The 27,960-nt window shown below is 38.0% G+C and overlaps 1 protein-coding gene and 1 pseudogene across 6 annotated transcripts in view; one reads left to right on the forward strand and one right to left on the reverse strand.

Annotated features, from left to right (window-relative positions):
• Positions 1–27,960, reverse strand: part of TMEM117 (transmembrane protein 117) — a 496,249-nt gene that overhangs the window by 244,323 nt on the left and 223,966 nt on the right. The window lies entirely within an intron of this gene.
• Positions 20,367–20,836, forward strand: LOC140616817 (cytochrome c pseudogene; annotated as a pseudogene).

Consider the following 27,960-nt stretch of genomic DNA (forward strand, 5'->3'; position numbering starts at 1 on the left):
GTTTTAGAAAAGTCGAGATTTACGTGCCTCTGGAACACCAGAGACAGGTCCAGCAAGTAGCTGGATATACTGGTCATTATTGGCGTTCGGATGAAGATGAGAGAACACTTAGGTTCTAGGTGAAGTTTGCAGTTTGCAGTTAAAATAGTGGGTAAAATTCCACAAAGAGGAAAAAAGGGAACTGAGGTCAGAGTCCCAAGAACACTGACCACAAAGCACTATGAAGAAGGAAAAAAAAAAAAAAAATCACACTGTTTAAAGAGAGAGTGGCTCCAGATAGGAGGACTAAAAAAACCAACAACTTATTAGAATGAAATGTAACAAGAAATTCAAGAAAATGTAATATAATCAGAAATTCAAGAAAGAGGAAAATAGTATGAAATGGTTAAGTGAAGTGAAAAATTAAAAACTGAAGTATATTTGTTAAATCTGACATTTAGATCACTCTTGACCTCAGCCCGAACATTCAGTGGTTGAGTAGAGGCAAACATTCAAGTGCATGGCTATTTCTGAATATGACTTGCTTTTTCTATTTACCTCTAAGTTGCTTGGCTGCAGAGACACTAACTCAGGCATAGTAGTTGCTCAATAAATATTACTTAATCGATGACTAAATGAATGAGACAGTCGATCGGAAATACAAAGATATATAGAATACTATGAATGCGGCCAGACTTGAAAATTATTGGACCAGCCTGGTGTCACAAAATAAATCTGGAATGGGAACATGCACATCTGGGTTTTAGTTTATAAGGCACCAAAAATAACAAGTTGCATGACTTTAGTTAAAAAAATATAATATTTTGACTTTGGATTCTATTTTTGTTTAAGATTTTATTTTATCTATTTATTCGAGAGAGTGAGAGAGCACGAGTTGGGGGAGGATGAGAGAGAGAGGGAGTAATGGACTCCCCAATGAGCAGGGAGCCCAATGCTGGGCTCTATCCTAGGACCCTGGGACCATGGCCAGACACTTAACCCACAGAGCCACTCAGGCACTCTGGATTCTTTACTCGTAAATTAAAAAGTCAGAGTTGCTCAGGATTGACAGAAGCTTTAATTCGTCCCCACCTCTGACTGACTGGCCGTAGCTGCCTGGGACACCGTGTTGTGGCAAAGTCGGAGTTCTGCCTTTACTCAAGAGAGTAAAGGATTTTAATAAATCGGCATTGTGTACTATGTGTGCAGGAGGAGAGGATAACACATATGCTACGTATTTGCCAACCCTGAAACAGTTTATGTATATAGCTCTTTAAAGCAAGAAAACATGGGATTTATGGTCTTTTTCTGAAAATATATTCAGAATAGAGTTTTAAAAAGAAAACTTTACAGTGACTTGAAGACTAGATACACGTTTTATCCATGGCTAGCTTCAGATTCTTTTCTATAAAAACTAAACTAGCATGTCTAGAATATAAAGTCCATATGTAGGAAATCTGGGAAATCTAGTAGCATTTTTATAGGAAATAGTAGAGTTGATTACCGAAGTATACAGAAGAATAATATGTTCCCCGCCGCCACCCCTTACACTTCTATTAAACTTAGGCAGTGACTTTTCAACATCCATGATGCTCAATGAATATCACCTTATTAATCTCAGAAGCCTGCTGTGATGGGGGTTGGTGCCAAGTACAATTAGCCTCCCTGATCAGATGAGGAAAACAAAGCACAGAGAGAATAAATTACTTTTCAGAGGCTACTCTGCAAACCAGAAGTGGATGTGGGAATTTCTTTGGTCAAGCAGATCGCAAGGCCTGATTTAGGCATATGTGCAACTACTCCAGAGCTGTACAGGGAAAGTTTCCCTTGAGGTCTGGGCTCGACATCCCTGGGTTTTACCATTCACCCACTACTATGCTAAAATACAGTCCTAAATGCAGAGATGAGCCACTTAATTTTAGTTTATATTTGCTGCAAAGTAGTATAATTTCCATAGCCACTTATTTGCAGACACCAGCAATGACCTCATTCCTGCCTGCCATCATGCACAGGCATAAGGAGGACATACAGAGTGAAAGTTAGCATTTCTCTTTAAAATAGAAATTTGAGGGCAGCCCAGGTGGTTCAGCAGTTTAGCGCTGCCTTTGGCCCAGGGCGTGATCCCAGAGTCCCGGGACTGGGTCCCAGATTGGGCTCCCTGCATGGAGCCTGCTTCTCCTCCCTCTGCCTGTGTCTCTGCTTCTCTCTCTCTCTCTCTCTCTCTCTATGTCTCTCATGAATAAATAAATAAAATCTTTAAAAAAATAGTATATTTCTTTTGGCACAAGTGATTTACAGAATAAGTAACTGTCCCCTTCCAATTCTATTCGGTGGATACATTGATCATGGTTCAACATATCTGTGAAAGAAGTTTTAGTCTACTTTAAACCATTGAGAAGATTTTATTTATTTTACTATAAAGTGTCAGAATGGAAAATAAATAAACAACTAAAGCTATAAATCTAAGTAAACAAATATTAAAAGGAACTATTTAAATACTAGAAGCCAGGTCAGACACTTAATGGTTCTTTTGCCATGTTATTAAATTGGTCCAGGGTAGGGCATGAACAACATTTGGAAGCCCCATCCTACCCTGATTGCATACTACTTCTTCAAAATATGGGGGAAAATGTTGCATAGGGTATCCCGGGTGGCTCAGTAGGTTAAGCGTCTGCCCTCGGCTCAGGTCATAATCCCAGGGTCCTGGGATCCAGTCCCGCATCAGGCTCCCTGCTCAGCAGGAAGCCTGCTTCTCCCTGTCCCACTGATCCTCCCCACTGCTCTTTTTTTTTTTTCTCCTTCTCTCTAATAAACAAAATCTTAAGAAAATTGTTTCATAGATAGCCATCTGTCTGCAAAGGAAAGATGACTGTTTTTGTAAAAGTTAATTTTAATTTTAATATTAATTTTTCTTAAAGGGACTAAAAATTGGCAGGTGTCCAAAGAGTTTTTGAACTTCTTGTATTTCCTGAATTATAAAAATTTCTAATCTCTTGTATTTCTTGAATTTATTTTAACATTGAGCACTGAGTCATGCAAACCCAGGTTCAAATCCTTGCTCTACAGTTTCCCAGCCAAGGCCTGGGGGACAGGGGAAAGTTTGCTCAACTTTTCTTGCCTGACCCCTAATGAGTACTCAATAAATGTCTGTTGCTGCTGTTGTTGCTGTTTTATTAGGCCATCATTAACTTCATTGACAGATAGCCAAGCAATCATTCATCCTGATTGTCACTTGAAGGAAGAGCCCTTAGATTATGAATTCCATGTCAGCATCAAAAAGAGAAAAGAGATTTAAGAATAACAAGTACTGGGGATCCCTGGGTGGCGCAGTGGTTTGGTGCCTGCCTTTGGCCCAGGGCGCGATCCTGGAGACCCGGGATCGAATCCCACGTCAGGCTCCCGGTGCATGGAGCCTGCTTCTCCCTCTGCCTGTGTCTCTGCCTCTCTCTCTCTCTCTCTCTCTCTGTGACTATCATAAATAAATAAATAAAAAAAAGAATTTAAAAAAAAAAAAAAAAAAAAAGAATAACAAGTACTGTATAAACTCTGTTTGACACAGGAAAGCCTACTTTTCTATAAAAGAGACTAAGCAATCTCAAAAGCCAAGGCAATAAATATTCAATGTATACTGTAATTAGAACTCATCTTTTATTCCACATGCAAAATACTCAACGTATATTCATTTTTCGATTATTAATTTGGTGTCAATCATTCAGATTATATAACTTATAGAAGAAATTTTCCATTCTTCAAATGTATTTTCCCAGATATATAATTGTTATTCAAAGTAATAATAATACATCATTGTCATTCAAAGCAGAAGAATTGGCACAGCTAAGATAAAATGGAAAGAAAACTGGAGTTCAATTTTTTAAAAAATCTTAGGCTCTGTCACTTATAGGCATGTTTGACCTCAGGCAAGTTATTCTTTGAAAGTCTCTTTGAAAATTGTCTGCTTTCATATATTTAAAATAGAGATAACAATACCAGTCACAGGGCCTTTATGGGGCTTAAATGAATTAATAAATCAGGCAATTAGGTAGTACCTAGCAAATGGCATAGGCTTAATAAATATTTGTGACAGAATAACAACAAAAACCTAAGTGCTTCTTAATTTAAAACACTGAAACAATAGAACTGTGCTTGAATTGATTGCGCTCAAAATACTAAAGAAAATAATAATAAAGGAAAAAAATGAGAGAGGGAGGAGCCCAAAGCTATGATTTAAGTGACTTTACTTCCTTTTTTTCCTTTCTTTTTTTTTCTTTCTTTTCTTCTTTTTTTTCTTTCTTTCATTTTGAGAGGGAGAGTGTGTGAGCAAGCAGAGAGAGGGACAGAGTGAAAGGCAGAGAGAGAATCTCAAGCAGACTCTGCACTGAAGGTGGAGCCCAAGGTGCGGCTCCATCTCACCAACCTGAGATCCTGACCTGAGCCAAAATCAAGAGCTGAACACTTAACCAACTGAGCCACCCAGGTACCCCTTATTTTATTTTGCTATCACAAATAATAAAGTAATGATTCTACTTTACAGTAACATTTATTTTCTTTTTTTAAAGATTTTGTTTTTATTTATTCATTCATGATAGACAGAGAGAGAGAGAAAGAGAGGCAGAGACACAGGAAGAGGGAGAAGCAGGCTCCATGCAGGGAGCTCGACGCAGGACTTGATGCCAGGACTCTAAGATCGCACCCCGGGTCAAAGACAGGAGCCAAACCACTGAGCCACCCAGGGATCCCCTACAGTAACATTTCTTATACATGGTTCCAAATAACCTTTCCAAGGCAGCTTCCATTTAGTAGCACCTGTTGGAATGGCAGTAAAGAGTGGTCACTTATTAGCTGGCAACGCCATATCTTGCTTAAGATGCTCCTTTCTCTTGATTCCCTCTCCTGTGCCCCCCAAGACAAGTGCCAATTTCACACTTCTTACTAGAATTTATATAGCAAAGTTGGAGTTCCACAGTTTGGTGGGTCACACGAACTCATGATAAAGGACACTAGACTGTTGTCTTCAACCATGACATGCAAATTAGTGGAAAAAATAAGAAACAAAAATAAATTACCTATTATCTTCTAAAATTCTTCAGGAGAAAATCTAGTAAACCCCAGATAAAAAGTCAAGGATGAGATATTAGACCTGCTCAGGAGGCGGAAAAAAAGGTTGTATTGATTCAACCAAATGACTTTCTTACAAGTCATACAAACTCTAACAACCGTCACCTCATTGCCGTGTTGATTCCAGTACCAGATGCTGGGATCCATCTGCCTGCCAAGGGATAGGATGCTCGAGTAGGCTGCATCCATGAAGCCCCAATCTCAACAATAGAGAAGATGAAATCTGCCCCCAAAAGGCTACAAATTAAAAAGGAATGAAAAGAACAACAAGAAATAACATCACAGAGGAGAAATCTGAAGCAATGGCAACGAAAGACAAACATCGCTGCCACCAGCAACAAAAGAAAGGGGAGGAAGTGCACAGGGAAATAGAAAGATACTACACAAACACCTAGAACCTACTAAACTCAATGGTTAGAAATGGAAACTGCAAAGGTATCCCTCAAAGGCAAGCAGGGCATTCTGTGGCACGCCTTGCTCTCCAGAGCTCGCTCCTGCTTAACATCCCTTTGCTTGCACTCCCAATATCCGGTAATGAAGGAACTTCACATTTCTCTGGGAAAACATGTTGTCCACAAGCTATAGGAAAAATTCTCTTCAAAGGAAAAGAGATGGCCTTGTGCTGAGGAAAGTGTCCTGCAGGAGGAAGACGATCTCAGAAAATAATAATACCAAAGGAAGCGATCACAAAATCCTTTCTGTCCCCAACTCCTTACAGAAAGGGGCATTTTCCTCTAATCTAAAATTAGTTGTGACACCAACCGAAAGGTGGTGGGAGAAAGAGGAGAGAAGATGGAGAAAGAAAAACAGAGAGAGAAAGAGGAATAGAGAGACAAAGAGACAGAAAGCCAGGGACAGACCTTCAGAGAGATGAATGGAGGCAAAAGGAGTCACTGAAAGATAGACCAACACACTGAGAAAAATAGGACAGCAAGAAATCACCTAATTCACTTCTCTGCATTCAGGCCGCTTCATACCTAAATTGGCTAGACAGAGGAAAATATAGCTTTTAAGATCTATAGATAAATTTTGAGAGTTTCATGAATAAACTATTCTCGATAGCCAATCCCTTATCTGGGAAATGTTCCTTATGGCAAATATAAATCCTACATGCTTTGCTGTGTTTTCTTCTCAATATTAATGGAGGATGGTCTGAGTCTATCCTCTAGGAAATCATTTTTCTTTCTTAGATCTCCCCTCAGGCTTTTTCTTCTCTTGGCTGAATAATTGTTCTTTTACCTGTTTTTCGTGGTTCTAATTTTCTAAACTTTTAATTATCTTTATTGGTTTCCTGAGCGTCCTCTGCAAATCCCCCTGAGCCCACCTCAGAGTGATCTAATAACAAGAACCACAAAGAACATGTATAGATCGTCTTATGCTTGTAGGAAGTTCCGCAGTGACACTGGCCTTATTTGCTTCGATCACAATCTCTGCTTAATACAGACATTGCAGTTACCCTTGTTGCAGCGTGGTGGGGGGAGGATGTAAAGAGATTAAACAGGTTGGAGACTGCCAGAGGAGAGGGAAAGAACACCCAGGTGGGCAGCAGCACCAGTTCAGAGGCAGCTGGTTCCACTTGGCAGAGGGAGGGGACAGGAGGGCCGAGAGGCAGGAACAGAAATGGAAGCCAGACTCAGGCTGCTCGCACGTCGTGACAAGAATTTTTTAATTGTATCATTGGGCAATGGATGTTTGTAGCAATCAAGGGCAGGCTCAGGCTTATGTTAATGGGTGACTACTCTGGCCATGGGTGACTACTCTATGTAGTGGGATCTGGAGACGTTTATGCTCAAGAATATGCAAGAATGGGGACACCTGGGTGGCTCAGTGGTTGAGCATCTGCCTTTGGCTTAAGTCGTGATCCCCGGGGTCCTGGGATCGAGTCCCACATCAGGCTCTCCGCAGGCCTTACAAAAAGAATATGTATGACTATCAGGAGTTCCTTTGAAAGGACCAGGTAAGAGGTGATGAGTTCCAAACTAAGGCAAAAGCTATAGGAACAGAAGATTTGGGTCCACATTCGGGGGCCATTAAAGAACAGAGGAAGGGGAGCCTGTGAAAGAGATGAAAAGGAAGAAGCTACAAGAGTGGATGGAAAGAGTAGCCCCCACAGCAGGCAGCACCCAACCCTCAAGAGCACATAAGCAGCAGCACAGGGTTACAAAGACCAGCATCAGAGCTTGGTCGCTCACCACGGACAACCCTAACAGGGCTCTGTTCCTAAATTGTGGGAGCAGAAGACAAACTGCAGTGCGTTGAGAAGTAAATATTCAGAGATAACTCCTCCATCTAGAGGTTTTATGGTGATGATGAAGAACGAGATAAATTTGAAGGAAATTGAAGAGGCCAAGGAATTTTGCTTTGGATGATGTTACGCACAGAAGAGAATAAACAGAGTATGAGCAAAGTACCATCAAGCACTACACATTTACTGGCGAAGACACATCGGCACTTGGCAATGAGTGAGCCTTGGCTAAAAAGAGAGTGAATCTGACATGAAATATTCCCACGACATGAAATGTCTAAACATTAATATGTGCAGTATCTAAGAGACAATTAGAATATTTAAATGGAATTTGTTGGTCTCTGCATGCGTAGATATGTATATATATTCCAAACTCTCCACTCGGACAACCCATAGCAGAGAAAATAATCGGCACTACAGAGAGTAGGAATAAACCCGGATTCTAACAATATCAGTCACTGTATATCCTTGCCTCACGTATTAGTGGGTAACAGAATGCTAGTGATTCCTATCCGGCACGTTTATGGGGCATGAAATAACCCATGGTTTTCATTTTTAGCTTCAGCACTATTTTCAGTACAGCACATATTATTAAAGTACCTGGCACTGTGTTTGGCTCACTGTTGACGATAAATGAATTGAATTAAAGTTTGTCACCATCTCCAGAGTCCTGATATGCCTGATTCCTTCACCCAAGAAGAATTATTCAAATTTTAACACAATTTTAAACACCTCAGAAAAGCTTTTTCAGGCTGATTTTCATATCCTGCAATCTGTAACTAGTGTTCCTGTTAACAGGGTATCAGGTCATTGTTCTTTTTTAAAAATAATTTTATTTATTTATTCATGAGAGACAGAAAGAGAGAGAGGCAGAGACACAGGCAGAGGGAGAAGCAGGCTCCTCATAGGGAACCTGATGCGGGACTTGATCCCAGGACCCTGGGATCACGTCCTGAGCCGAAGGCAGACACTCAACCACTGAGACACCCAGGCATCCAGTATCAGGTCATTGCTCTTTATGTCCTCACTGACACGTGGCTTGCTTGACTCCCAATTTCCTGTGCCTTCTAGGCCCAGCATAGCCTTTTTACTAATATCCAGTTTGTCTTCTTGAACTTCTCCCACATACATAAAGTGTTCTTCCAAATACATCTGGCAAAATAATCGTTTCTTCCTCATTCCCCTCTTCAGCAAAAGCATTTGACACTGGAATCCTAACCCGGAGATTTCAAAACTGGATTTTATGAAGTTCCAAGCTAAGACTCTCCCCGGGTCACCTGCCCATCCAGCCTTTAGCTTGAATATCTCTAATTTTATCCGGTTCACCATATTTCACTTAGAAATAGGGCTGTTCTGTTAATTTGAAAACAAAAACAGGGATCCCTGGGTGGCTCAATGGGTTTAGCGCCGCCTTCAGCCTAGAGTGTGATCCTGGAGACCCAGGATCAAGTCCCACGTTGGGCTCCCTGCATGGAGCCTGCTTCTCCCTCTGCCTGTGTCTCTGCCTTTCTCTCTCTCTCTCTGTGTCTCTCATGAATAAATAAATAAAATCTTTAAAAATTAAAAAAAAGAAAACAAAAACACTGTTTTAAAGCTTTAGGCATCCTATTTTGACATTACCTTTTGCATTTTTTTTTAAGCCAAAGTAATGTCAAAATAATTACACAACCACATACCCAAGTACTTACAGCATCCTACGGAGAAATGTTCACTCTATGACTTTGCCATTTTTACTCTGAATGAAAAAAGTAAAACTAATACTAATCTCATCAACCAAGTCTCCTGTGAACTATAATTCTGTTTGGGGCATGAAAAGGAAAATTTCACTGGGATCTGCAGAGGACAATGGTAAAAATAGATTATTAATCATCAGTCAGAAACCTATTTAAGTATTTTATGCTGAAGGGTTTTAAAAAATAAGAAAAGAAAAATGCTGATATCAAGAGAAGACCAATTTTGTTAGAGAATCATTACCTACTGCTCTCCTTACAGTCTCTTTAGAAAAGTGAAGTCACTTAAGATTGACTTTTTGTTATTGTTTTAAGGCCTGAGAATGACCTCGCCAGTAACCAACTATTAACAACAGACTTCTAAACATATGGACTAGAACCAGATGTCAAAAGCAAATTAACACATGATGATTTCCTCCCCTCAACAGCAGAAAGGGATCCCAGAAGATGATGGGCTGGCCCTTTGCCAGCCATGTCTGAGGCAGAAGGTGTGTGGGATAGGATGAGATCAAGGAATGACACCGGGAATGACCAAGAGGAACCAGGAAAGCAACAGTTGTCAATTCTAGCACTGCTTTGAAAGCAATCTCTCTCAGATCCATGCTCGATATTCTTTGAAGAAATCAAATAAGATCCATTCCTTCCAGAAACTCAAGACACAACAAGAATAGCTAACCAGGGACACTGGGTGTCATCAATAAGCTGAGCTGGCTGCTTCTCATAAGACTCAGAATGATGATAGTAAAGGATCTGGCCTCCAGCCTTCAAGACTCAAAAATCTGATTTTGACAGCATTCTGAGAAAAGAATCCATCCCTCAGGGGCGGACTTGCAGTAGACTGATTTAAAACAAAGAATGCTAATGGCCATATTTAAAAAGAGAAATGTAAACCTTATAAGGACCAAAGTCCTCAAAAAAATAAAAAATATAAATAAATAAATAAATAAATAAATAAATAAATAAATAAATAAATATTTAAAAAAAAAAAAGGACCAAAGTCCTCACACTTGCTTGACTAGAGTATTTTTCCCCAACGTACAGGCACATCTGGAAACCCACATTATGATCAGAAACTTTTATGGTTAGCCTGGACTTAGAGAAAGAGACACTAGCTAGTTGATTCGATTATTTAATAACAACAGACAAAAATGCCTGCTGCCTCTATCTTCAAAGGAAAGATGCTCTGGGTAATGAAAAATGGTTTCACTGATACTCTCTCCTGGGCAATGTTCAGCCACATAATGCCAACATTTACCTCTGTGATTGTCAATCCTCAGAGGGGGTCAGGGCCCATCATCTATCTTGTTCATTGCTGTATCCCGTGTTTGGTACCCGGGAGATACTCAGCTTGTATCTGGTGGCTGAATGAACTCAACTCATCTTTTTCTATGTTTGCAAGGCTGACCAATGCATATTCTATTTTAAAATGCATGAATATTCAATCAACCTATTACAGAACCTGCCGGCCCAGGGGCCATTTTATACTAAAGCTGACTTTACCCATCTCTGCCCTAATATATCAAACATGGAATCTCAGGAGGGACATCTTCTATTCCTTATTTCAAAATTCATTATGGATGCACATTTGAACTATCCCTAACCACCAGCAATACCATTTTGGCCTATTCCAGATTATTTTATTTCTAGTTGATGTAATTCCAATTTAGCCACTGGTGAGGATCTAGAAGTCATCTTTGAGTCATGGAAATTAAACCCTAAACTGAAAGTAAATGACAAATGTGAATCGAGCCTTTTCTTCTCTCCTTCATCTCCAAGGCTTTTTCTCAACTTCCCTTTGAATCTACAGGCTGCTTTCATTTCTCCTTTCCACTCCTATAATGACATACTCACCTCACCGTCTTATAAGAAATAATTTCTAGTTCTCCTTTCACACTTTCCAACTTATTTCCACGTAGTGCCAACACATTTCTATATTTAAACTACCTACCCCCTCAATCAAACCATCTTCAACATGCACTTCATATAAGATGACTTCCCAATCCCTGATCCCTGATACTGAATGAATTTGCTTATTTTTCTCAATGTTATTGCAAAGGAGTTGTCTGTTTTGAAGATTTCACACACAAAAAGCCAAAAAAAAAATAAGAATATTAAGCCAAATAAAGCAAATAAAAATGTTAATGCTTCAGGATCAGATTCTCATTAAAATTCTGGCATATGTCTATGCAAAATTTGTTGTATAGGAGACACGTTTTTATATAACACAGATAAATACTCTTTTTTTTATACTGCTTATCACATTGCAGAAGCAGAAAGAATAAGCTGTACTAATGTAGTGAATCCCTTAATGCCAGAACAGTATTTTTTTTTTTTTGCCTTGATCCCAGCCTCCACAAAAAAAAGTTGATCAGCTGGCAATACGTAACTGATTAATTAACTGGCCTGTAAGTTCCCAAAGCTGACCTAAAACTGCAGTGGTACGAAGCTATGAAACAATGTCACATACTTTCAAAAAAACAATATTTATTAATTGCTTATAAATTAGGTAAATTGTCTAACAGAGTCTCTGGCACACAATAGGGACTTATGAAATTTTAATTCCTCTTCTTCCTTCTCTCTTTAGTTGAGTACCCCCAAAATGCATGCACTTGTACACGGGTGCAAGTTATTTCCCTAATTTGTTCTGTTCATTAATTGATAATGAGTAAATTTTAAGAAAGATCAACACGGATGCCCACAAAATAGAGTTAATTAGCGGTAACAGAATTCTTGATGTATCTTCAAAACAGAAATGGGGAAGACTTAAATATCGAACACGAAAGAAAAAAATTAAAATGGATGTTCCTATCGATTGATTTAGGCTCTTTTATCAACCATCGGGACTTGCTCCTTGTGCTAGAAATGTCAGAGATAATTTTTTAATACTTTTCACTAATGCATTTCCTTCATCACTCCTTCTAGGGCTTTCTATATATTCACCAAGCCAGCCAAAATAAAAATTTAGGAACCATTACTATTAATAAATGCAGGCTCCTGGGTAAACTGTCAAAACATTTCCAAAGGCCCAGATTATAACCTCCAATCCATTCCACTCACTTCTGTCCAATTACAAAATGCATGCCACTCTAACTGAGGCACACATTTTTTAAAGTTTGACATTGACATGCACCACACAGAGATCAGAACTGGACAGAGGCCCATGACTTACTATGATTTATATTCTGTCATTGAAACTAATGCATAGTGAGCGGTTCAAAATCCTCTTCCCTTCCTCCAGACCTTTAAATGGAATCAAGCATGGGCACAATATTAATTTTAAAGTTAACTTAGTCTAATTGAATGGCAATGCTTTATTATAGTCATGTATCAAACAAGGACCACAATATATCATAAGTGACACAGCGAAAGTAGATCCTTTTATGCTTTGCTTTTCATTCTCCTTGATTTTTTTAGCCACAAGCTTTTCAAATACCACTGTTAGTATTTTAATATACTCTGTTCGTAAATTAACATGACTAAATCATCCCTATCCTCGCAACAGCATTTCTAAATCATGCACAGTGATATGCAAACCAGTGACCATTTCTCCAAACAGAGCTGTTACTATATCACAGAAACCCAGAGCTACAGGAATCTTAAGTGTCATCCAGTCTATATGCCTTCTTTCCAGAAGAATCCATTTTTTCACATGTGTTCCACCTTTTTATCCCTCAGATGGTTCTGTCTCAAGGTAAAGTAATGAGTACATGACATTCCTTCTTTGTTAGTATAGGTCATATTATATAACATAACATTAGTTCTACCCACTTAGCATATTTGTCAGTGTGCAGTACATCATCATTACCTGGAAGCACAAGGTATACGGCAGATCTTGAACGTTTTTTTTTTCCTTCCTGCGTAACTGAAACTTTATATCCCTGAACATCAACTCCCATTTCCCCTACCCCAGCCTCTGTCAATCACCATTTTATTTTCTGCTTCTATGGGTTTGATTTTTTTACCCCATATAAGTGGAATCATGCAGTATTTATCCTTTGTGGCTAGCTTATTTCACTTAGCATAATGCTCTAAAGATCCATCCATGTTGTGCATATGATAGGATTCCCTTTTTGTTAAGGCTGAATGATATGCCATTGTGTGTATATACCACATTTTTTTTTTATCCATTTCATCCATCAACGGACATTTACTTTACTTCCACATCTTGGCTCTCATGGCTAAGATATTTTTTAAGATTTTATTTATTTATTCATGAGAGACACAGAGAGACAGAGAGAGAGGCAGAGACATAGGCAGAGGGAGAAGCAGGCTCCCCGTGGGGAACCTGATGCGGGACTCAATTCCAGGACCCCGGGATCATGTCCTGAGCCAAAGGCAGATGCTCAACCACTGAGCAACCCAAGCGCCCCCTATCATGGCTAATATTGCAATGAACATGAGAATACAAGTAATGTCTCTGAGATCCTGATTTCAGTTTCTTTTTTTTTTTTTTTTAAATACTAACCTCCTTTTCCATCTAAGGAAACTGAGGTTTATTTTTTATTTTTATTTATTTATTTATGATAGTCACACAGAGAGAGAGAGAGGCAGAGACATAGGCAGAGGGAGAAGCAGGCTCCATGCACCGGGAGCCCGACGTGGGATTCGATCCCGGGTCTCCAGGATCGTGCCCTGGGCCAAAGGCAGGTGCTAAACTGCTGCACCACCCAGGGATCCCCTGATTTCAGTTTCTTAACATACATATATCCATAAACGTAATTGCTGGATCATATGATAATTCTATTTTTAATTTTTTGAGAAACCTCCATACTGTTTTCCATAGTGGCTGCACCATTTTGCATTCCCATCAATAGTGCACAAGGATTCCAATTTTTCACATCCTGATAAGCACTTAAGATTTTTTTTTTTAAGATTTTATTTATTTATTCACAAGAGACAGAGAGAGAGATAGAGATAGAGATAGATAGATAGAGAGAGAGAGAGAGAGAGAGAGAATGGCAGACACAGGCAGAGGGAGAAGCAGGCTCCATGCAGGGAGCCGGATGTGGGACTCGATCCCCGGTCTCCAGGATCACACCTTGGGCTGAAGACGGCTCTAAACTGCTGAGCCACCTGGGCTGCTCGATTTTTTGGGTTTTGATAATGGCCTTCCTAACTGGTGTGAGGTGAGATCTCACCACGGTTTTATAGCATGGCACAGGCATAAAGCAGATACGTAGGCAAATGGAACAGAATAGAGAACCCAGAAGTAAATCCACATATACAGTCAATTAATCTTCAACAAGGGTACACAATAGGCAAAGGGTAGTGGTCTCTTCAACAAACAGCATTAGGAAAACTAGATATCTGGGGATCCCTGGGTGGCTCAGTGGTTTGGCGCCTGCCTTTGGCCTAGGGTGTGGTGTGATCCTGGAGTCCTGGGATCGAGTCCCACATCGGGCTCCCTGCATGGAGCCTGCTTCTCCCTCTGCCTCTGTCTCTGCCTCTCTCTCTCTCTCTCTGTATCTCATGAATAAATGAATAAAATCTTAAAAAAAAAACTGGATATCTGCATGAAAAGAAGGAAAGAAAGAGAGCAAGAGAAATTAAGACAGAGGGAAGGAGGAAGAAATTGGACCCTTATCTTAGCACCATACAGAAACATCAACTCAAAATGGACTAACTCTTAAATGTAAGACCTGAAACTGTAAAGTTCCTAGAAGAAAACGTGGAGGAAAAATTTTCATAACATTGGTTTTGGCAATGATTTTTTGAATATGACATTTAAAAGCACCAGCAACAAAAGCAAAAATAGACAACGGAAACTACATCAAACTAAAAAGTTTCTGCACAGCAAAGTAAGCAGTCAATAAACTGAAAAGGCAACTGACAGAATGGGAAAAAAATATCCGCAAACCACATAGCTCATAACAGGCTACCATTCAAAATGTACAAGGAACCCCTACAATTCAATAGCATAAACAAATAAATAAATAAATAAATAACCTGATAAAAGATGGGCCATGTCTAATCCTATAGCAGTAATCATTTTTCAATATATATAATGTATCAAAACAATACGATGTATGCCTTAAACTTACACAATGCAACACATCTATTATATTTCAATAAAACTCAGGGGAAAATGGACAAAGGACATGAATATACTTTTTGCCAAAGAAGATCTACAAATAGGGATGCCTGGGTGGCTCCGAGGTTGAGTGTCTGCCTTCAGCTCAGGGCGTGATCCTGGAGTCCCAGGATTGGGTCCCATGTCGGGCTCCTCGCCTCACAGGGAACCTGCATCTCCCTCTGCCTATGTCTCTGCCTTTCTCTCTGTGTCTCTCATGAACAAATAAAATATTTTTTTAAAATAGATATACAAATAACCAACAGGTATAATCACCAGAAAACTGGCATTTCTGAAAAAAATCATATTCAATGGTAAAAGATGATTCCCAGTGACATGGTTCATTTATAACCTCCCAGAAAGAAAAAAAAAAAAAAAAAAAGGAACCTCCTATGGTTGAAATCAAAAATGATTTCTGTTAACGCCTGTCTGATTTCCACTGTAAACATTAGAATTAGCCTAAAACAAAACTGTGAGATTTACGCTGACACCCTCCATCCCCCTTGAGAAGCATCCTGGATTCCGTGATTCTTAATCATATTAATTGTGAGAATTGAATGAGATAATATATGTAAAAATATATAAAAACATTTTATAAACTTCAAAATGCTCTATAATTATTGTATTGATTTTAAAAATGGGATAGGTGAAAGTGATAACAACTACAAATGCCAAAGTGAGAAAGAAAAGTCTTCGGCTTTATACTGTAGGGAGCTGGGGACACATAATTTAACTTGAATAATGTAGAAATTATTTGTGTCATTCTTTCTTTAGAAAAACACACACACACACCATTTAGCCTGATCCAGCTGCAAGCCTTACTAGCATTCTTTCAGATCCAGAAGTTAGTTACAGTCCTCTCGAAATTTCACAGACTGTCTCCCTTTCCCCAAAACACTTGCCCTCCTTTCTCACCTCCATCTCAGTCTAATTTCTTATCATCCTTCAGATTGCCACTTAAATGTCAACTGCTTCAAGGGAACTTCCCTGCCCCAAACTCCACTCCTATTCCATTGGCAGCGTGTGGAGTGAGAGGTGATGCTATTTCAATGCCCCTGGGTGTTCCCTAGATAACGATAAAGTAACGGTATTGACGCAAACCAGCATTCACACACACATCACCCTCCACCTCCTAGGTGAGCTGCTCTTGTCACCCATCACTAGTTCCAGGAAAACTCCAAGCTCTAGGTTTCAAGTCCTGCTTGGTACCTGGTCTGTTGTGTAGAGCTCAGCTGCTCACCAGTTTGCTTTGAGACTGTAACACCTTGACAGAAAGTGAGAGTGAGAGATATACTTTCAGAAATCCTATGACTTTATCAACATGTGAAGAATCTAGAATGTAATGAATGCCTACACAAAGTTGAGCATTTAATCCCACGCACTGGTGCCAGAATGACTTATGTCTATACTTAGCCCTGTGTTATTTTATTCTAAAGAGAAGCAGCTGACACGTATCAGATTCTTCCCTGTGATCAGCATAACCACTCTTTGCTACCTGTGAATCATACTAATTCATATTCCAAAAGGTGGCATCTGAGCAAAGTACCTCCTTGTATCACCTGGGACTGCTATACTCTCCCTTGTCGGTTCAACAAATCTCATGGCTTATAATTAATCTTCTCAGACCCCATCTATGTCACCAGGAAATGTGGGGTTTTGTATTTGCAAGAACAGCCAACATATCCAAATAGATGGTTACAACACAGCATGAATAACATCTGATGACTGGACTACATTTATCAGAATTTTCTGAAAGAGAGAGAGAGAGGAAACAACCGGCAACATGGAATTCTCAGTTGTTTCTGTTTTTATACGCCAAGCTTCTCTTGAGTAAATACAACATCTAGACTGCTGTCTTTTCCAAAGCCTTAAATTTTGAAAAGAATGCAAAGTTGATTGTATCCTGCCCTCTATTGTGCCTACTGACTCTGCAATGCTGGAAACAGAAATGTTTCCCCTTCTAACCTTAATATCAATCAGTGGACATTGTCAAACCTGACATTTTATTGTCCCTTCCTCAGTGGCATGTTCTAAATAGAAACATTATTGTGATAAATTGTTCTTTGAAGTTTGACATTGTACAAATTACACTGTGTACTCTATTTTATTAAATGGTAAAACTCAGCAGGCTTTCTATCAGGAGGCCAACCTACAGTACTTTGTCCTCCTAAGAAATGAGTGCTATGTTGGCAGGCTAAGCAAAAGGTCTCCTCATAACCATTCTGTCAACAAATAACTCATAAAACCTTTTCTTAGGATACACATTAAAGCATTTGTCCTGATCTTTAATATATCTTAACACGGAGAGGCAACAGGCTTCAGCTCAGCATGGGCTGATGCCTGCACTTAAGGAAGAGCCAACCACATAAACACAACATCAGGAATTAGGAGAGAAACAAAACAGCAACAGAAGGGAAATAAAAAGGGGTCAGTGCCTTTCTCGTCCTTAAAAAACATTTAAGTCAATTACAAATATCTGAATGTCTGAATAAATACTGCTTAAGGTACCAGGATAGACACAGGGAATACAAAGAATGGTAAGTTCATCTCCATGGAGCATATAGTCTAGTTGGGTAAGTATTACACAAACACACGAAACGGTAAGAAAAGAAGAGAATCTAGGACAAGTGACACTACTAAGCACAACAGATGATCTAGGAAAAGAGTTGGCAACCTACAGCTCTTTTATAAACAATGCCAGGTTCTTTGTGGGAAACTTTGTTAAAACCTAGCTACACTCATTTGTTGAGGTGTTGTCCAGGACTGTTTCTGTGTTCCAATGACAGAACTTAGCAGCTGCAAGGGAGACCTGATAGCCCACCAAACCTAAAATATTTACTATCTTTACCGAAAAGTATCAGCAATCCCCACTCTAATAAGCTAAAGAAGAGACTGCCATGCACCACACTGGGGAAGAAAAGGTTCAAAGAATGGGCTGAAATCAGCAAAGAAAGGAAATGAGGGAAAAGTGCTCTAAGCTGAGGGAACCATATGAGCAGAAGTGCAGAGGAGGGAATCTGTGGGGGGAGGCAATACATAGGCCAACCTGGCTCAAGGCAATGGGGGCGATGGTTTTCCATACCATATGGAAATGGTATTTTGATTTGGGCATGGAAGGAAAAAGCACCTAAATGCCAAGTAAAGAAATGTAGACTTTCTCATCACAGTTGTGATGGCTTTTATTTTGCTTATTTTGCTTTGTTTTTAGCTATGAATGACACCGTTTCAAAATATTCCCATTTTTTATTTCAAAAAAGCAGTCATCCTACTGCATCTAACTTAGATCAGTTTGCTGCAGAGCAAAGAAAATAGTCAAAGAGCTTTTTATACGTCTCTATAAATGCATCCTCCCTTTTCATTCAAAGAAAATTTAACATCATTACTTATGGTTTCTTAACACGGCTCATACTTGTGTCCCTTACACCTGTGATCCCCATTTTCTTCATGTTTAATACTTGAAGAATCAAAGCCCTGAGCAGCAACAGAGATAAAGAATGGTCTTTGACCCTGTCCTTTTTGATTTACAGGGTATACAGGGCTGTCATTTTGATTTGCCCAAAGGTTAAAGCTTAAAGACAGTACAGAAAGTATAGTCCTCCAAAGAGATAAATACACTAGGGCCAGCTCCCAGGCAAATGATATCTGATATTTTTGCTCCTGGCTGTTGGCCATTTTAGTCTGGTGGCGGGGGCTCCAGTTCAGCCCCAGAGAGGCTTAGCAAGTCTATCTGGGTATCCAGAACCCTGAGTGGTCCACCCCAGCTGCACACTATCTGAGCCTGTCCTACAGCTACATATCAAGGCAGAATTATGGGTTCATTTAATCCCAAAACTACTGAGGATCCAACTAAGATTGACCCCCAAATCTGCTCGTTACCCTGGTACCACAGTCACCTTTCAGGACCGATCGGGCTCCACAGCACTATGCAAAGGTAAATGGAGACGTCAGTTCTCATCCAAAGCAATCATGTGCTCTAGAGGCTGAGATGAAACTAGATTTTACTCAACTAACTTAGTTTCATGGAGAACTTTTAGGTTGGGCAGGGTAGAGAAATGTCATAATAAAAAAAAAAAATCACAGGCTCTGCCATCAGAAGGTTTGAGTTTAAATTTTACTAGTGGAGTTCCCTTGAGCCAATCACTTAATTTCCCTAAACATAATTTTTTCCTACCTGTAAAACGACATAATCATAAACCCACAGCATTATTGGGGCAGTCAAATAGAAAACATATGTGAAACCATATTGCAACTTTGAGCTACTCTACACACATATTTCTTTTTATTACCACTTCATGTTTTATACAGCAGTTCTTAAAGCATTGTCTGGGGGCCCTGTAGGTACTGAGACCTTTTTAGTTCTGCAACAACAAAACTATTTTTATAACAAAAATCACCTGTTACTTGACTTTTCACTCTGATTAACTCAAGCGTGCAGAGGGTTTTTTTCAGAGGCTAAGTGATATATGATGACATCATCACTATATCAGCTTGTGGAATGGTGTGCTTGTGCCCATTCATGTTTTCCTGAATTTTCCAAAGTAAATCTTTGCGGTCCTCAGTAATTGGTAAGGGTGGTCCTGATATCAAAACATTTGAGAACTACTATTTTGTAAGTGTCGATCTCCTTAAATGCACTTTAAAAGCAAATAAAACATGCATCATTTGCTCCTTTGGAAGGTATATGTGTAGATTATAGAGAGAAACATCTTTAACTGGAATACACTTGGGAGCTTATCTTTTAATGTTACACACTTGTAAGTTTAAAAATAATACAAATGGAAAAGAAAAACATTTCAACTTCTGTTATATCTACTAAGGTGGTTACTGAGTACTTTTTATATTGAAGATACTGCTCTAAGGCACATACAAGGAAAGTCCAAAACATTTCTTGCTCAAAAAACCTTGAAACAAACAAAAAACAAACAAACAAACAAAAAAACGTTGAAACAATTAGCAAACATAAGAGTATTTTATAGAGAAATAAGAGATATGTGGATCAAAATTCTCACTGAGATTTTTTTATAAAATTAGTAAAGACAAAATTTGGAACTTAAATGTTCTGTGTGGCACAAAAAAAAAAAGTAAAAAGAATTAGGATAGGAATACATCTATGTTAGTAACCAGTTTTATTTATAAAGCCATAATAATAATGAATATTGAGAGAGCGGGATGTCCAGCTTGCGAGCTGGCATCTTCGTTTCGCGCGCAACAGAAAAGTGATTCAAAAATGGGTGATGTTGAAAAGAGCAAGAAGAGTTTTGTTCAGAAGTGTGCCCAGTGCCATACTGTGGAAAAGGGAGGCAAGCACAAGACTGGCCAAACCTCCATCGATTATTGGGCAAAAGACAAGTTAGGCCCTTGGATTTTCTTACACTGATGCCAACAAGAACAAAGGCATCACCTGGGGAGAGGAAACCCTGATGGAGTATTTGGAGAATCCCAAGAAGTACATCCCTGGAACAAAAATGATCTTCGCTGGCATTAAGAAGGCAGGGGAAAGAGCAGACTTAATAGCTTATCTCAAAAAAGCCACTAAGGAGTAATAGTTGGTCATCATTTTATTTATTACAAACAAAAATGTCTCATGACTTTGTTTTATGTGTACCATATTTAAATTGATCTCATTGACCAGAATTTAGATCATGAGTGGCTGATAGAATGTTTCTCTTGGACAGTCCTGATTTAAATAAGATTAGCTTGTGGATTTTTAAATGAATATGATCAGTTTTTTGAACTTTGATAGTAATTCTGGTTCAGCAAGTGCTGTCACTGTTTTCTCCTTCTAAAAATGTGATTGGAAAAATAATTTTTTTAAATATGATTGGAATTGATTAGGATGTGTAGCTTTTCACAGAGATGGTAAATGCCACCTCTAAATTTATAGATTGGTTTTATATTTAGATTTATATAACTGGTTATATTAATATATTTAAATACTGAGGAAATTCCTTCACTGTCTCAGAACACCAAGACTCAATTGTGTTTCAAGTTGTGTTCCCTAGCCTGTTAAAGGCAATGGCTGAAGATAAGCTGGCAGTGTCCACTTTATCTTTTTGGTCTTAACTATGCCAATTTACTTAAAATTCCTTACATCTAAAAAATAATAATAATAATGAATATTAACAATAAAAATTAAATAAAAGTTTGTTGGCCTTGGGAACAAGACTTAGTAGTTGGCCCTGGTTGTTGTAATAATAACCCATAAGTGTTGTCTGGCCTCATATACTATGCTCATGCATTATAGTGATAAAAGTGAAGACTATTTCTAAAAATTGGGCTTCACTGTTTTGTTTGATATTATAAGAACTCACCAAAATCTCAAATACACAGTACAACTACTTATAAATGGCCCTTAACCATCTGAATCTCTGATTTATCCAGACAGATTTTTGTTTGGGATTTGAGCCAGAAGTACAGAAAGTCAAGCAGGTCTGAATCTGAATGGAATCTGAATATAAAGCCAGCCTGGAAAACAAACCTAGCTCTGGAATGGAAAACAGGACCAAAGTAGGATGTAGGCAGGAATCAAAAGCTGGAAGCAATATCCAGGACTCCTGAGCCAAAGCATTTTAAACATTCAATACCCTACTGAAATAAAAGCTATAGCAGAGAATAGCACCATTTTCCATTGTTAGTTTTCCAGGTCACGCTTTGTTAAAACTGATAGCTGGGAATAAATTGTTCTTATATGACTTATAGCAGAAAACCCTGGTAAAGGGAAAAATTTATGCAACTTAAAACTCCATACTATAGAATAACTTAAGAGATCATTTTAGGGTCCATAGAAAAGACTAGAATAAAGTCACTTTTAGTAAAATTAGTCCTGACAAAGGTTGAATCAAGAAAAAGGCTAGAATTAGGGCATGATGTAATGGCTTTGAGAAATCTTGATATTTCTCTCTCTCTCTCTCTCTCTCTCTCTCTCTCTCTCTCTCTCTCTCTCTCCAGAAACTGCATCCAAAAGAATTTACAATTTTAAAAGGAGCTCTATTTTATTTCTTCTCTTTCTCCTCTTTGGACAAGATAGAGACATAAGATTAGGACAAACAGGACAATATTTTTACACATTTTATAATTTTTATATTCAGGAATGGTTAGGCACGGGAATAAAAATCACTTGTCCCTTCCATGAAGAAGAACATTATATAATTTCAAAGTAGTATAGATGTAATGAGATAATATACAAAGGCTAAGATTTATTATTAGCAACTATTATTCACAGATAAGAAAGTACCATTTTGCTTTCCCCTAAATGTATTTTTCCTCAATCTATTTTCTGCATTGTTGAGAATGGACTTCTGAACCCTACAGGAGAGAGTGAAGGTGGTCTACTTTCTACTTTTGAATGTATATCCAAAACAAGTTCTCCACTGATAACTCGGTGACAATGAACCAGATACAGTGGTTTTATAACAGAGCCCCCCCAGAACCACTAGCCACCTTGAAAATGATAATGGCTTCATGAGTTTTATTTAGAAGTCCAAATGAATACATATTATGTTTCACTGGCCAACTATATTTCTTAAATCTGTGATTTCAACATAAATATGCCCTAGATCACTTACTAATTCAACCAGAACAATATTTACTGAGCACTTATTATATATTAAGCACTTTCCTAGGTGCTATGTAGATAAATGAGACAAAGTTCCTATCAAATAGATTTTCAGCTAATTAGGGGAAATAAAACAAGAGTAGCCATCCAAAAAAAAGCAAAAAAATGAGAGCTTCCCTTACATTTAAAATAAAAGTTTAGTAAGGCAGCCTTATGAATTAATAGCAAAACATGACATGCCAAATCTGTAAAGATCTGTAACAACATAGAATCAAAACTCATTTTCTTCATCGGTGACCTTTAATGAGCACTTACTATATGTCAGATTGCGATCATTTAATCCTCAGAGCATCCCAGCTGAAGGTGATTTTCAGGAATTCTACTAATACTAGATGGTACAGAGAAGCCAAAGTCTCAGAGAAGTTCTCCCATATGAAGCTTCCTTACTGGATTTAAGATGAACCTTCACCCTGCTTAGGGAGTGCTGGTTTAAATGTCTGATGATACCAATAGGGTAGAGTCCTCTCTTACACAGGAAGCAAGAGGACAAGAATATATTCAGCACAGAATCCATCCAATACGGTCATTGTTCCACCACTGTAAACACATGAAATCAATGCGTAAATTAAGCTTAGTATGGGGGCCTGAAATCCAGGGAGGAGCGTTGAAAAGGACAGGTCTTGGGAATACAGGCTGCCTCACTAGGTAGAAAAGGTGAAATGAATAATTATACCCAGATAGTGACCTTTTCCCTGCGGATGAAAGAATGAAAGACACCTAACAAAAAGCTCAGGCTTCAAATAATACACTCTCTTCTTACAGCTGAAATACCACTTTAGGACACAATTGGATTTTAAAGTTGTATTTTAAAGAATTACAATAATTAGAATAATGATGTTTAAGTAGCTTTTATACTGATATTATGTTACCACTGACAATGGCATAATTCTATTCTACTGGCAAAAGCCTAAAAAACACAAAAAAACTGCAGGTATAGTAGTAATGGTTTAAGTACTCCAAACTTTTTTTTTTAACTTTTAAATTCCACAGATACTAGAAGACTTGTCAAAGTACAAAGTATAATATAAATGATAATTAATTAATATAAAATAAGACTGTCAGGGTTCAGTCTATTAAGCGTCTGCCTTCAGCTCAGGTCATGATCCCAGGGTCCTGGGATTGAGCCCCATGTCAGGCTCCCTGCTCAGTGGGGAGTCTGCTTTTCCCCCTCTCTCTCCCCCTCTCCTTCCCACCAACCCACCCACCCCCTGCTTGTGCATGCACACTCTCTCTCTATCTCAAATAAATAAATCAATCCTTTATTTAAAAAAAAAAAAGAGAACTGAAAGGCTTCAGGATAAAAGACCACTCTTAGTTCTAGGTTTAAAAAACAGTAATATATTTCTAGCTATATATATATATATAATATATATATATATTATATATATATATAATATGATTTAGTCTGTCATCTACCTTTGAACTCAGTATTTAGCCAGAGATAGACATTCTCTGTTGGGACTATTTTTTTTTGTTTTGTTTCGTTTGGTTTTTTTTGGTTTTTTTTTTTGTTTGTTTGTTTTTGTTGTTGTTGTTGGGACTATTTTAATAAAAACTATCACTGCTTTACAGAATCCACATAATTTTTTTGAAACCATAGTGGGTTTCAAAATATTTTGCTGGTGTTTTTTTATTGTATTTAAGGGTAATTTCATTTTGGAAAATGAACCAAAGGGAGGGGGTAAGTGGATCAAAGATTACAAGATAAAAGGTGTTTCACAAAAGAATATGCAATAGTAATAAAAATATAAAAAGATGTTCACCCTTATGAAGAACTTATACACTGAACATGAAAAATCAAATAATCTGATTTTAAAATGGGCAGAGCACCTGATAGATATTTTTCCAAAGAAAACATACAGGTGGCCAACAGACACATGAAAAGATTCTCAACATCAGCAATGATCAGGGAAATGCAAACCAAAATCACAATCAGAAACTTTTCAGAATGGCTTGTATCAGAAAGACAAAAAAATAAAAATAAAAATATAAAAATAAAAAAATAACAAGTGTTGGTGAGGATCTAAAGAAAGAGGAACTGTTGGTGAGAATGTAAGCTGGTACAACCACTGTAGAAAAGAGTATTGAGCTTCCTCAAAAAGTTAAAAATAGAAGTCCTATATGACCCAGTAATTCCACTACTGGAGAACATTTCTGGAGAACAAAAACACTAATTTAGTTTGCTTTCCCACCAACAGTGCAAGAGGGTTCCCCTTTCGCTACATCCATGCCAAAACCTGTTGTTTCTTACGTTGTGGAATTTAGACATTCTGACAGGTGTGAGGCTGTATCTCATTGTAGTTCTGATTTTCTTTTCCCTGATGATGAGCGATGTTGACCATCTTTTTATGTGTCTATTGGCTATCTGGATGTCTTCTTTGGAGAAATATCTATTCATGTCTTCTGCCCATTTTTTAATTGGAATATGTGGTTTTGGGGTATTGAGTTGTATAAGTTCTTTATGTATTTTTGATACTAATCCCTTATCAGATAGTTATTTGCAAGTATTTTCTCCCACTCTGTAGGTTGTCTTTGAGTTTTGTTGTTTCCTTTGTGGTGAAGATGCTTTTTATTTTGATGAAGTCTCAATAGTTTATTTTTGCTTCTGTTTCCCTTGCTCAGGAGACAGATCTTGAAAGAAGTTGCTATGGTAGATGTGAAAAAGGTTACTTCCCTTGTTCTTTAGGATTTTTTAGTTTCAGGTCTCACAGTTACATCATTCAACCATTTTGAATTTCTTGTTGTGTGTGTTGTAAGAAAGTGGTTTAGTTTCATTCTTTTGCATGTTGCTGTCCAGTTTTCCCAAAATCATTTGTTGAAGAGATTGTCTTTTTCCCATTGGATATTCTTTCTTGCTTTGTTAAAGATTAATTGACCATACAGCTGTGGGCTCATTTCTGGGTTTTCTATTTTTTTATTGAACTATGTGTCTATTTTTGTGCCAATACCATACTGTTTGATCACTACAACTTTGTAATAGAACTTAAGTCTGTAATATAACTTAAGTCTGCAGTTTTGCCTTTATTTATCTAGGATGTTTGGCTATTCCAGGTCTTTTGTGGTCCTGTACATATTTTAGGATTGTTTGTTCTAGCTCTGTAAATGCAAACTGGTACAGCCATTCTGGAAAACAGTATGGAGTTTCCTCAAAAAGTTAAAAATAGAACTACCCTGCAATCCAGCAATTGCTCTACTATATATTTACCCAAAGGATACAATAATACTGATTCAAGGGGATACGTGCACCCTGATGTTTATAGCAACATTATCCACAATAGGCAAGTTATGGAAACAGCCCAAGTGTCCATTGACTGATGAATGAATAAGGAAGATGTGGCTTATATATATATATACAATGCAATATTATTCAACCATAAAAAAGAATGAAATCTTCCCATTTGCAACAACATGAATGGAACTACAGAGTATAACAGTAAGGGAAATAAGTCATTCAGGGAAAGACAAATACCATACGATTTCACTCATATGTGGAATTTAAGAAACAAAAAAAAAAAAAATTGAGCACAGGGTAAAAAGAGAAAGAGAAAGAGCCAAACCAAGAAACAGACTCTTAACTACAGAGAACAAACAGATGGTCTCCAGCAGGGAGGTGGGTGGGGGATGAGTTAAATGGGTTTTGGGGATTAAGGAGGGCACTTGTGATGAGCACCAGGTGACGTATGCAAGTGTTGAATCACTATATTGTACACCTGAAACTAATATTACACTGTGTTAACTTACTGGAATTTAAATAAAAACTTTTTTAAAAGATGTTATTTACTTACTTGAAAGAGAGAGAGCATTAACAGGGGGAGGAGGAGGGAGAGGGAGAAGCAGACTCCCTGCTAAGCAGGGAGCCTGGTGTGGGACTCAATCCCAGGACCCAGGGATCATAATCCAAGTCAAAGGCAGACACTCAACCAACTGAGCCACCTAGGTGCCCAAATAAAACCTTTCTTAATAATCCACTAATTTAAAAAGAAATGTGCACCTCTGTTTTTACTGCAGCATTATTTACAATAGACACAATAGTGTCTATAAATAGATGAATGGATAAATAAGACATAATATATACATATTATACACATATGTTAGTATATATATAATGGAATATTAATCATAAAAAGAATGAGATCTTGCCATTTGAGACAACATGGAAGGACCTAGAAAGTATTATGCTATGTGAAATAAATCTGAAAAGGCAAATATCATATAATTTCACTTATATGTGGAATCTAAAAATGAAACAAATGAATAAACAAAATAGCAGAAAAAGACCCATAAATAGAGAATAGGATTGCCAGAGGGGAGGGGAGAGGAGATGGGCAAGATGGGTGAGGAAAAATGGGAGGTAAAGGCATCCAGTAATGGAATGAATAAGTCATGGAGATGAAAAGTACAGCATAGAGAATGTAGCCAATGGTAAATTAATAGGGTTGTATGGTGGTGACAAGATGGCAGCTACACTTGTGGTAAGCGTAGCACAACATAAATAGTTGTTGAATCACTCTGTTGTACATCTGAAACTAATATAACATTGTATGTCAACTATACTTCAATTGAAAAAAGATGTTCACCCTCGTTAGTAATCAGGGAACTGAAAATCAAAAGTATAGTGAAATCAATTTGCCCCAACAGATTGGCACAAATTAAGAACTCTGACAATAAAAAAAAAAAAAAAAAAAAAAAAGAACTCTGACAATACCAAATGCTAGTGAGGATATGGATCAAATGGAATGTTGCTACTGGTAGCATAAATTAGTTTAAACATTTTTTTTAAGATTTTATTTATTCATGGGAGACACAGGAGAGAGAGAGGCAGAGACACAAGCAGAGGGAGAAGCAGGCTCCATGCTGGGAGCCCAACGTGGGACTCGATCCCAGGACTCCAGGATCACGCCCTATAGTATGTTCATGCTATAGGATATTTTACCACAGGGAAAAATGCATGAAGTACAGCCAGATAAAGTATCAGGAATGAATAAAACAAATTATAAAATTTCAAAGATAAGCAATATTAAGCAATTTGGGGGGAGTTACGATACATAGAACTATTTTTTAAATAAGGCATGAGGATAATGAAAACAAAATTCATAATAATTACTATCTCTGAAGGGATCCAGGATGATGCTATTCATAGTGTTCTCATTCTTGATTTGGGTGGTAAGATTCATTATATTGTTGTGCTATATAACACACCTGCATG

The sequence above is a fragment of the Canis lupus genome, chromosome 25 (assembly GCF_048164855.1).
Source record: "Canis lupus baileyi chromosome 25, mCanLup2.hap1, whole genome shotgun sequence".
Classification (NCBI taxonomy): domain Eukaryota; kingdom Metazoa; phylum Chordata; class Mammalia; order Carnivora; family Canidae; genus Canis; species Canis lupus.